Raw genomic sequence first — 10,436 nt, 5'->3', positions numbered from 1 at the left:
CTATATCATGAATGACGTAAAATTGAATTGCGAAGGCAAGCAGAAACTAGATAGAGCGTGGTAGTTACGCGGAAAATGACCATTTCTGCCATCGGTGAGCTGTTGAGCGAATTTGATGGCATAAATAAAACGTTTAATTTCTGCACGGAGAGAAGTTTGGTAGAGCCGCTCACCCAACACGTACAGTTGTCGCGCCAACCACACAGTGAACATCGCCTTTTCCGTTTGGTAGAACGGCTCCACTGATTCGGAAGAAGAATTATCCCGAACAGGCCAAACCGTTTAAGGTAGTGCGGCTATTGGATCGATCAGATGAAAAATCATTAAAATTAGTTTTTTTTAGAAAAAATGCGTCCTCTTTCACACAATACCTTTTTTTAGGGGCCCTTTCAAGGTTAAACTTTGAATTATCACTATTTAAAGTTGTGTCAAGAAGCATGAGATCTTATCGAGAGGCCTTTCGCGGGCTCCAAAAATGGGTAATTTTGGCTTTAAAACACGTTGAATATTGTTAGGAAAACTTTTTTCAGACAGAAAGTATTGATAGGTACGATTCGTTGCTTTAATTGTAGCAAGTTGGGACATTATTCAAATGAGGGTAAATAGGATCGAGCAAAAGGATCTTGTTTCGAATGTGGATCTTTAAAGCATCTTGTCAAAAATTGCCTACGACGAGTGCAGAAACAAGTTAAGGAAGTAGTTAACACTGATTTTAAGAACGACAATGAATTCCACACAAATGAAGACTCTGAGCTGATTACTGAAAACAAGTTTTTCAAGATGATACTTCTGACGCTGTTGGACACCGGCAGCCCAATAAGGTTCATCAAAGAAAAATTGGTAATTCCTAGAGAATATTGAGGGATAAATGAATCTCAATTGAAAGGATTTTTAATTGTTAATATTTCTTTGGGAAATACTCAGAAATAAAATTGCTTGTCGTAGATAATGAAACTATAAAGTCTCCTGTAGTTTTGGGTCGAGTTGCTCTTATAATTTTCGGGTTTGAACTTGTCGAGGAAGATATTAGTATGAAAGTAGTATCTTGAAATTTTTTTAATATCGATGTCAGTGAATTGAAGTCGATGAGCTTATATGCAAAAAATTTACTTGGATCAAAAATTGTCAGATTTGTCCAATAGATTGATTATTCGTCCTAGTGAATCCGAGTATGCGTCACCAATAATTGTGGTTACCAAGAAAACTGGCGAAAAGCGATTGTGGGTAGATTTTCGCAAATTAAATAAGTTGACTGTGAAAGATAACTACTCACTTCTCTTAATTGACGATCAATTAGAAGCTTTAAATAAAAAGAAATACTTTCCCTGGCAAACCAAAGGAACCAAAAGGAGCCTCTACAAAGTACCATTAAAGACCCCACTGAGTCTCCCATGAAGAATAGACACAAGGAGACCAAAGTCCTGTACATTGACTTCACAAAAAATGAGCGGGGTTTTTCGCGAAGTACACGCGTCTTAACTTCCCGTGCGTGGCGCTCGTATGAAAATATGTAACAATATGGCCGTCCACGTGAAAAGAATAATTTAAGTGTAATTATATACTCTATAAAATATACTCTGTGCATTAAATTTATAATTTATAAAGTGAAAGTGCAATATCGAAATGGTAAGTATAATACTAAAATACCCATGAAAATAATTTATCATAAAAGAACGAGTTCAATCGCTGAAATTATTTTCCTATACATGTTATCCTTACTTACTTTTCTTAAGTTTTTTATACGACATTCAAAAAATGCATGGCCACATTTACACTGGCGCAGAAAGTTATGACTTTAAATTAATCATTATTTATTACATGACCCTATAATTTCATAAATAATATTTGATACTTATTGATTTGAGGTTATATTATTATGTTGTTACGATTGTCTCGTTGGCGGCTATCTTTGTACAACGTGATTTGTTCAAATGTTCACACTAGCGCTACGCACGGGAAGTTCAGGCGTGTGTACTTCGCGAAAAAATTTGCTCATTTTCGTTACATTACTTTGGTCTCCTTGTGTCTCTTCTCCATGGAGTCCCCCTTCGGTTCCTTCTTAAAAAACTCAAACAACCGCAAGTTAAACTTTTTAAATTGTCGCAATTTGGATTCTACGTTAAAATTTCCATTAGAAACTCATGGATTAATCGCAATAATTTTTCTTTTGCAGCTTTAAAAATTAAAAAAAAGGTCATTAACGTCTGCTGAAGGTTACTTCAAGCGCATCTATAATAGCTCAAATAGTATATTGCGCGCGAAGTTTAAAAATAAAATTCAAGATTGGCAAATAATTGTAAATAAACATATGTAATAATTTATATGTCTAATTTCACACAAATTTAATACCTTCTCCGATAAGAACAATATGGAAAATGAGAATTTAAACAAATTCTTCACCTCTAGTCCTGACATCTCGTCTCGTTACCTCACAGACACTGCTTGACTGCTTTAACTTGCATCACAGCGCTGTTTTCTGACGTTTCCAATGCGTGGCGCTAGCATGCGGATAAAATTCTTAAACTTACCGATGGAAAGCTTATTAACTGCTACTAAAAGAAGAGGCACTTTAAGCTGCCTTCGGCCCATGTAAATGACAGGTATTTTATTTTTTAAAGCTTTTAACGCTGCAAGAAAAAGTATTGCGATTACTCCGTGAGTTTCTAATGCAAATTTTTACGTAGAATCCTAATTTTAACAATTTAAAAGTTGATCTTGCTGTTTTTATATTTTTTGAAGAAGGAAACAAACGGGTACTCAGTGGGGTCTTTAAGGGTACTTTGTAGAGGCTCCTTTCGGCTCCTTTGGTCTGCCAGGGAGACGATTAAAATCGCTGCAATTTCATTAGTATTATAGATTATAACCCTTTCGAACGAAATCTTATATTAGCCTAAACTCAGGATAATCGAATCGTTGAAATTTGCACAAAAATTGGAAGTATCAGAAAATAAGCAGTTCGAATTACGAAATGTTATTTCTTATCGTAAGAAAAATCATTTATTATTATTTTAAATACCGAATGGTATGGATAAAAATGACATTTTTAAGTATCAAAACGAATTGGGCCATATCGTTGCCGATAAAGTATGACGAACACTTGGTATTATCAGTTAGTTTCTTGGGATGAAAGAGAAAGTTAGGGATCATATTGACAATTGTTGTAAATATATCGCCTTTGCACCAAAATCAGGCAAGAAGGCAGTAAGCCATTCGATAACGTTCATATTGATCATGCGGAAATATCTATGATTATTGGGTTAAAATTAAGAAACACATTTTAGTGGTGATTGACGCATTCCCCAAGTTTACTCGACCCTACCCGACTAAATCTACTGCATCTTACATAGATTTACGACGAAAGATTCTCTGCAAAAAAAATTTACTTCACAGGATAAACTTTACACAAATATCGGTTAAACTTTCTTTTGGTTTTCCATGAAAAGACATGTTTTTTTAAAGAAGCGAAGTTGGCTAAACAAAACTTAAGTGATAATGAATGCCAAAAAAATTGGCCTAAAGTGATTTTAGAAGTCGAGTACGCTTTAAAAAGGCGGTGCATAAAGCCACCCACGAAATTCCGAGCTGTAAATTGCCACATAAGGGATTTAGTCCAAATGCGTGCCGAAGCGAAGAAAAATATCGAAAAGTCACGACATTACAATAAAGAGTGCGCTTATAAAAAGGGAAAATTTCTTATGATTACCAACTTGGTTACTACGTTATGTTTAAGAATTTTGATTCCACTCCGGGAATTTCTAACAGGTAATATGATGGAGTTTGGAAATCAGCCAATGTGCAGCCTTGGGTTCCACTTCAACGTTAAAACAACGAAAATTATTGTAATCCGACCAAGGACAGAAGTAAGTCAGGTCGGTAGAATCTGTAAGAGATAGATTTAAGATTATATTTTTAAATTTACCGTTGTAGCAAGATCGGCAATTGACCGAATATTCTCGATTACGAGTATTATCATCGAGTGAGACAAAACTCAGGAGAAGAGCAAAGTCTGGCAGGGTCTTGCCAACCACGAAAGTGAACGCATTGTTATACTTTTTATACTAATACGTAAATTAAATAAAGTACTCTTTATTCTAAAATCGTTGTCAAATCAAACCTGATTCAAATTCCTCAGTCTTCGAATAATACCTTTTCGATCATCATTTTGCCACCCATACAAGCCTATTTATCAGGTTCCTTTTTGGCTTCTAATAGACATTTTTAGTAGGGAAAGAGTGCCGAATACAGATCACATTAGATCCTAATAAGATCCAGTTAGAAAGTTTACAATTATCTACTAGAGGACCACTTAGAATCCACGAACAAAAGCCACTTTCAGAAGTAATAGGACTAATCTTTAGGCCAACTCGGGATGAAGACCTACGAAGAGATAATGTTGTTCATGACCTACGGGGTCTTTCCTCGCCGTTCCAGGACAGTGACGTATGATCACGTCTCCATTCTTTTGTGACGTCCACTTAACCCTTTCTTTTGGCCTGTGCACCCTGCAGTCGCTGGTGGAATACGGTCCCAACCTCAGATCTTATCCAGTTGTTTGTTCTTCTAGGGAGAATGTTCTCTTCTATTATTATTTAACGCCTTTGTTGTCTTAGATCGTCTTTAGTTACTTTCACTATTTCAAAAAAATTGACTAAAAATATTTGGCGAAAGGCCATACCAGCAAGTAAAGTGATGGTCGCTTCCATCTTGTGGTCAAATTGGCAGTGCAAAATGTAGTCATCTTGTAGCCAAACCTTTAAATTCTAGGACTAATTCTTCAGGCTGCACCCCATCGATTTTCTTCTTTAATGTCGCTTAAATTTCCTTGACGTTGTTGACATTAAGTTTGTTGGAAACCCCTCGGCGACTATGACCAATTTTAGGTAGTTTTGAAGAGCCTGGCTATAAGTGTCTGTTGGATATCTCAGCCGCACTTTCTTTTGTACCCTCATTTGATACGGTATGCTGCTACCAGAATGGGGCATCTTTAGACTCCCATTTTGGGTAGTTCTTGCGTCCGATTTATTCATTAATTTTGATCTCAAACTCTTCATCGCAGCTCTCTATAATTTAGCTCGTCCTGGTTTTATCATTTGGTTTAATTCCCGGCATCAGCATCGCATGTAGATGATTTAAGTCTCTATCTCCAGCAACACCAGGGCTACTCCCAGATGATTTCTCACTTGAGTGATAAATCTCTAATTAGATTCCGAAGTATGATCTAAGAGTTCCTGGCTTCTTCAGTAATTGTTATCTGCCCAGGAGATTGTTTTTCCAGGGGGGCCTTCCGACTCCCCGGAAGTGTTCTGTTTTTTTTATCTTGGAAAGAATCCAGTTTGTTTTCAGGAATAGCTAGGAAAATATTTGGTCAATCCCTACAGAGCCCCTCTTGTAGCCCAGAGACACCATTTTAAGATTCCGTTTTAACATATCATCCATCCTTGGGCACGTTAGTCCGGATTGTTGTTTTTCCCTGGACTATTGTACACGACTGCTTAATTAGCTTTAAAACCACATTAAGCAGAAATCCCCGGTACAAGTAGTCTCTACCCATAAACGGCCCTGGCGGACCCAAAGAACCGAATGGAGCCTCTACAAAGTACCCGCAAAGACCCCATTGGGTCCCCATTCGGTTCCTTTTTAAAAAACTAAAAAAAAAAACATCAAAATCAACGTTTAAATTATTGAAATTTGGATTTTACGTTCAAATTTGCATTAGAAACTGACGGAATAATCGCAATACTTTTTCTTGTAGCGTTAAAAACTTTTAAAAATAAAATACCTGTCATTTACATGGGCCGAAGGCGCCTTCAAGTGCATCTTCTTTTAGTAGCAATTAATAAGCGTTCCGTCGGTAACCTTAAGATTTCTGTCTGGATGCTAGCGCCACGCAGTGGAAACCTCAAAAAACAACGCTGCGATTCAAGTTAGAGAGAAGTTTATTTTTAAACTTCGCGCACAATATACTACTTGGGCTATTATGGATGCGCTTGAAGTCACCTTCAGCAGAAGTTAATTACATTTTTTTACATTTTTAACGCTGCAAAAAAATATTGCGATTACTCCATGAGTTTCTAATAGAAAATTTAACGTTCAATCCGAATTTCAACAGTCTAAAAGTTGGCCTTGCTGTTTTTTTGAGTTTGTTAAAATGGAACCGAATGGGGACCCAATAGGGTCTTTACGGGTATTTTGTAGAGACTCCGTTTGGTTCCTTCGGCCCCTAGGGAGGGACGTGCGCGCACGGAGATAAGCTAGATAAAATAGTTGCGCTGACGGCAGGAGAGTCGCTGCACTTCGGTTTGGCGGGGCGTCTGCTTCAGGTGCAGTGATTATCCCAAACTTGCAGAGATCATTCGCTCCGAAACGTAGGTGCTACATTTTCCTAAATTGCGTAAGCAGAACTGTGACGCAAGCGCCGCGTATGCAGAAGGGCTCGACTATACTGTTAGATAAACGGTTCGGCATGTTCGGGGTAATTATTCTCCCGAATCAGTGGAGCCGTTCTACTAAAGAGAAGTGGCGCTGTTCACTTTGTTGAATCGACTTATATTAAAGTTATTTTATTGAACAATTAGAAAAAAATGTAGCTTTGATGTCCGAAGTTTTTCAGCAAAATCACCATTTCAAAATCTTGCGTTCAACTCACCGCCTTTTATACTAAACTATCCCTAAAAATGTTTAAAAATTTTCAAAACAGGAGTACATCATACTCTTTAAATGTGGACTAACGAAACGAATAAATATCATGTGATTTTTGAGTAATCATACAAAATTGTTACCCGTGGAATAGAAATTTCTGCAAAATATGAAAAATACAAAATTTGTCAAAGAGAAGGCTTTATCAGCATCAAAAATAAGAATGGGTGTATCAAAATTTGAGCGAATTTTATTCTGACGGTTCAAACTTAATAAGGAGTTTTTATTTATTGTTGAAAAAACGGCGTTGTGAAATATTTTAAATATTTGTTTCTCTTTGTGGAATGAAAAGAACACTAAACATTTAATTAATGGTATATTAATGGTTAATTAATGGTTAATAGAACTCTTTGGTTAATAAGTTTATGATTTGATTGGAAATTTAAGTCGTTTGTTTAAAATTTAACAATTTTGTTAAAAGTTCATCTTTTTTGTAAAAAATTCAAATTTCCAGGAAGATTCATCTCTCTGGTTTGAAATTTAACTATTTTGTTGACAATTCATATTTTTTGGTTGAATAAATAACTACTTGGTTAAAAGTTTAACTGCTTTGTTATCAATTACTTTTGTCATTGAATTCAAAGTTCTTTAATTAAAAATTAAAATCTTCTTTGGCTGAAATATAAACTATTATTTTTGACAATTTACCTTTTTTGTTCAATATTAAACTATTTGGTTAAAAATTTAAATATTAGATTAAAAATCCTACTTTTTTGTAAAAACTTTGTCTTTTTGGCTTAAAAATTCAAAAATTTAGTTAAAATTCAACAACTTTCTTATGAAATTCCACTTTTTGCTTGAAAATGAACTTTTCCCTTAAAACTTTATTTTTACGGTTTGAAAAATCTAATTTTTTGTAGAACATTCGAATTTTTGGTTAGCAATCCAAATATTCAATAAGAATAAAAATTATTTAATAGAAATATTATCATATAATTTTACTTTTTGTCTTTAAATTTAACAATTTTGTTGAAAATTCAACACAATTTTTTTTAAAAATGGAAAATTCCCGAAAGAAAATAAAACTTCCGAAATTTGAAATTCTAGAAAAGAGTAAATTCCTACAATATCATATTCTCGAAATATCCAATTCCAAAATTTTCAAACTAAAAAAAAAAGATGAGTATTCCAAAATTCAGCGATTTTTGTTGAACTTTTTTTTCCTTTTTTGGTTAAAAATTTATCTTTTTTATTTGAAAATTCATGTATTTTGTAGAAAAATTATCTTTCTGGATAGAAAAGTCATATTTTTGTTTGAAAATTCAACTATTTTGTCAAAAATTTATTTTTTGTTTGTAAATTCATCATTTTAGAAAAATTAATTTCTCTAGTGGAAAATTGAAATATTTTGTTGAAAATTCTTTTTTTTATTGAAAATTGTATCTGCTTTATCTTAAATTTCAAGCATATTGTTAAAACATTGTCTTGTTTATAGAAAACTCATATTTTTAGTTGGATATTCAACTTTTTGGTTAAAAAATTTTTTTAGGTAAAGTTCCTCTCCTTCAGTGGAACATTGAAATATTTTTAATATTCTTTTTTATTTCTTACGTTGAAAATTCACGAATTTTGATGAAAAATTCTATTTTTGGATAGAAAGTTCATATTTTTATTTTTAAATTCAATTACTTGGTCACAAAATAATTTTTTTACTTAAAAGTTAATTTCTCTAGTGGAAAGTTTAACTATTTTGTTAAACGTTCGTTTCTTTCTTCTTTTTGATTAAAAATGTAACTTTTTATTTGAAATTTCATGTATTTTGTTAAAAAATTGTCCTTTTTATAAAAAATTCATATTTTTGGTTAAAATTCAACTATTTGGTAGAAAAGTTAATTTTGTTATTTTAAGATTCATCGTTTTAGGTAACAGTTTATTCTTTTGGTGGAAAATTGAAATATTCTGTTTAAAATTAGGTTTTTTGTTGTTGAGAATTTATCTTCTTTTTTTGGAAAATTCATATTTTGTTGAACATTTGGCTTTTGAATAGAAAATTCATATTTATTTGTTTTTAAAATTCGTCTTAATGAATGAAAAGTTTATCTACAAAAATCCCTAAAGCAACTGCGAAGTCTGATTTCAACACATTGTATTTGATTTAACGATTCACGTGTTTTATTGATCGATTTTTATTTTCAATGAGAGTCTTGCTGAAATCATTTACGTAGATAAAGTAAAAACAATCGTTTGCGACACAGAATTAGAAAATCTCAATATTTTTAAATTGAGAAATTAAATAAAAATAATAATCAAATTTATTTAAATTATAAGATGATCCAATTTGAACAATTTTCAGTAACAAAATATATTCCAATATTCAATTTAACTAGAATAAACGAAAAATATTTGGAATTTGCATTACTTTTTTTTCCTTTTTGCAAACAAAATATTGATCGAAATATACACTTTGCAAAATTACGTAAAAACGCTTTCAAGTCGAAAGTTAGAATCGGAAAAAACTAATTTTTTATTCATATCAATGACTCATCGATCAGGAAACGATTGAACCAATTTTTCACAGGAAATAGAAAAAGACGGTGTTATTCTCTGAAAATTAATTAATTCCAAGAGTTCAGGAACTTGAAAAACCGATTAGGAAAAAAATCGAATATTGTCAATAATTAAAAATAACATTCATATTTCACTTAATTTTTTTATTGTACTTTAACAATATTAGATTTCGTAAAAATTATTTTCAATATGCAAATTAAGATTTCTTGGAAAAATCTTATCAACAACAAACTGTGTAGGGTGTTTTCTGTTGTTGAAAATACTGACGTATTTCGATTTTTACATTCAGTTGGAACAATAATTACGTATAAGTGTGTGAATGACCGAGGAAGTAAACAAAAATGGTTTGAAAACGATTCGATCAAATTTTTACAAGGCCTAGATTCTTTATCGCATTTCCACAAAATAATGCGCAATAGTTGCACCATTATTATTCTATTTTCTTTCAATCAAATTGAATTTAATAGAAAACAAAACAACAACAAAAAATTTTTAAATAAAAAAGTTTAATTAGAAAAAAATTAACAAAATACTTTAATTGTTTATTTAAAAAAAAATATATTAACTAAAAAAATTATTTTTTATCAAATAGTTGAATTTTCAACAAAATAGTTCAATTTTCCACGAAAGAAATGAACTTTCAACTAGAAAAATTATTTATTAACCAAATAGTTGAATTTTCAACAAAAAAATGTATTTCCAACAAAATAGTTGAATTTTAAAACGAAAAAGATTTTCTACCCAAAAAGAAGAATTTTAAACAAAAAAATACTTTTCGAAATAAAGAGTCAAATATTTGAGGAAATTGTCAACTTTTAAGCACAACAAAACTTATTGTGCACAAAGTATTAATTTTCAAAGCTAATTATAAAAAATGTTAGCCAAAAAGTTTAATTTTTAAGTTAAAATGCGAATCACTTAGAAGACAATCGATTTTAAAAACCTGAAAAGATCAATTGTTATAAAAAAATCATTTTCAACCGAAAAAGATAAATCTTTAACTAAATGTTTACATTTTTAATCAAAATTAGATAAAGGAATTTTTCACTAAAAAGATACATTTTCAATCAAAAAGAACGAATTTTCTATCTGAAAAAGAAGAATTTCTACATAACAGTAGAATTTCAGGTACCTAATTTTGAAAATTAAAAAAAGATCACTGGATGCATTCATTACAATTTTTGAAGAATAAATTCATTTTTTAAAAAACCAAAAATAAGCCCCAGCCGAAT

The sequence above is a fragment of the Belonocnema kinseyi genome, chromosome 5 (genome assembly GCF_010883055.1).
Source record: "Belonocnema kinseyi isolate 2016_QV_RU_SX_M_011 chromosome 5, B_treatae_v1, whole genome shotgun sequence".
Lineage (NCBI taxonomy): Eukaryota > Metazoa > Arthropoda > Insecta > Hymenoptera > Cynipidae > Belonocnema > Belonocnema kinseyi.
Note: the sequence above shows the minus strand (reverse complement) of the source record.